Source organism: Eubalaena glacialis, chromosome 12 (assembly GCF_028564815.1).
Source record: "Eubalaena glacialis isolate mEubGla1 chromosome 12, mEubGla1.1.hap2.+ XY, whole genome shotgun sequence".
Taxonomy (NCBI): Eukaryota; Metazoa; Chordata; class Mammalia; order Artiodactyla; family Balaenidae; genus Eubalaena; species Eubalaena glacialis.
The window spans coordinates 94,865,249-94,867,448 of record NC_083727.1 but is presented as its reverse complement, the minus strand read 5'-3'; the positions used below and the strand labels follow the sequence as shown (position 1 = coordinate 94,867,448).

Sequence of the window (2,200 nt, the reverse complement as noted above, 5' to 3'; positions counted from 1 at the left end):
ATCGGGGTGTTTAAAAAACGTCACTCTAACATTGTCCCAATTAATTTTGATATGCCATAAAAAAAATCTTCTAAATGTTTTGTGCATTAAGTGAAATAATGTTTCTAACATAAACTTATTTAAATAGCTTTGACATCAGTAATAGGCCAACCTGTAAACTAACTGCTCTCTTAGTATAAACAGGAAATACTAACGGCAGTGTCAGTGTGGAATGTAATATCTGCCACTTCACATGCAATGTAATGAATAATCAATCGATTAGGCTAGTGATATTTAAAGAACATAGTTGTCACTGTGTTTCCCAGAATAACTGAATATTAACATTCTCATCAACTGTATGCCAAGTTCATTATCTCATATTCTTCTCTAGTCTCTTTGTCTGCAGATTGGAAGAGCCCCATGTGGAATATGAAGCAGTGGCCCAGAACTTGATGATCCTACATCTTTGGGCCATTCTTTCCAACCTTTGGTAAGTTTTGTAAAGCCTAGAGGGATCTACTAACATTTTTTCACTCTTTTCTTGCTTTTCTTGTAATTTTTCCAGTCTTTTTTGTTCTACCTTTACATTTTCCTTCGCCTCTCTATCTAGAATTTTCAATTCAAGTTTATCTAAATCTCTTTCTTGAAACCTGAAAATTTCATCGGCAACAGTTTTCCTTTTTCTGCCTTGTCTAACTTTTTACTTATTTCTTTTTCAAGCCTCACAAGTTCTTCCTCTTTTTAATTCTTCTTCTCAATGTGACGTAATAATAGTAATCTTAGTCTAAACTGGCATTGGTCCTCTTCTGCTACTTTTGCTCTTCCTTTTCTTCTTCTTTTAACTTCTTTTAAATATGAGAAACATATCTCATTGACATTTAGATACTTTTCTATTCTTCCCAAGCTTCAACTGACAATTTATGATTCTTCTTTGTTCCTGTTTTTCCTTTCATCATCTTCTTGTTTATTGTGAAAAAGCATAGTTATATTCTCTATCTTTAACTTGACCGTTTCCTCTTTTTTTTTGCTGCTTTTAGCGTTCCAATTCTGAATAGATTTTTTCTTTTTTCTACAGTCAGAAATTTTTGTATAATTTCTCATGTTGTTGCACTTAATCCTGTGTTCTTTCAGGATAAGGTTCTAGAGTTTCTCCCATAAATATTGTCTTCTCTTTATGTTTGTTTCTCACTTTTACAAAGGTCTGATGATCATAGTCATCCAGTGCCCTTGTTGCCCTCCTGTTTGCTGAAAGAATTTTTCAAAATCTACCATTTCTGCTAGAAGAGTATGTGATGGTACTTTGTCTACATGAACCTTACTTGACATTGTTCTGAAAGCTGTCTGCATTTCTGAGCGACCCAAAGTCCACGTGTCAATTTTTCTGGATATGGCAGTCAACTCAGTTTTAGTTGTTTTCTTTAATAAGCTCTTCATATATCAGTCTCTGCTCTTATCTAAAAGTGCTTATTGCATTTTCCATTTTTTCTATTATTTCTCTGAGCTTTCAGCAAAATCAGGTCTAAGTGTCACTTGTTTTAACTGATATTGAAGTCTGTTTACATCATTATGTATTTTGTCCAATTGTTGCTGGATTCTTGCTTTTTCAATTTTTCCTGCTGATAATTTATTTAAAATTCTTCCACCACATTATGCTCAATAATGAAGTCTTTTTTTTTTTTTTGGTGGTAGAAATAACCGTTTACCATTTTCTATTAATAACTTGATTTTTAAAATTTTCTGCTGCATGTGTGGTTTTTGCTTTTTAGTCCAACTAGATTTCTGCTTTCAGATTTGAAGCTGAAAAGGTTGAATTCCATCCAAAGTACTAAGACATCCGTCATTCTGTGTCATGACTACCATGAGTGTGGCCGTCTTTCTGGTAGAGTAACTGGGGCCACACAGGGTCCACAGCCTAGGGTGTCATACAAGGGGCAGTACAGAGCCAGCAGATAGTTCCCTGCGTGCAGACGTGGGACTGTGGATGTGCCAGAGGGAGAGGGAGAGCTGTGCCTTAGTTTCTTCATTCATAAAGAGGAGCAGGAAGACACTGAGCCCACCTCCTCCCACAGGCACAGAAAAACTGCAATGACATACAGAGCAACTGTTGATGAGAATGACCTGAAGACTTTCCATGACTAAAGGTTTAAAGAAGGCACCACAGCGAGATGGCTAAGAGAGGCGGAGACACTATATATGGTCAAGAGCCACACTCCCAGGTAGG

The 2,200-nt window shown here is 36.1% G+C and overlaps 1 pseudogene; it reads right to left on the bottom strand.

Annotated features, from left to right (window-relative positions):
* Positions 1-366: 366 nt before the first annotated feature.
* On the bottom strand, positions 367-1,830 carry LOC133102264 (coiled-coil domain-containing protein 112-like; annotated as a pseudogene).
* Positions 1,831-2,200: the final 370 nt, after the last annotated feature.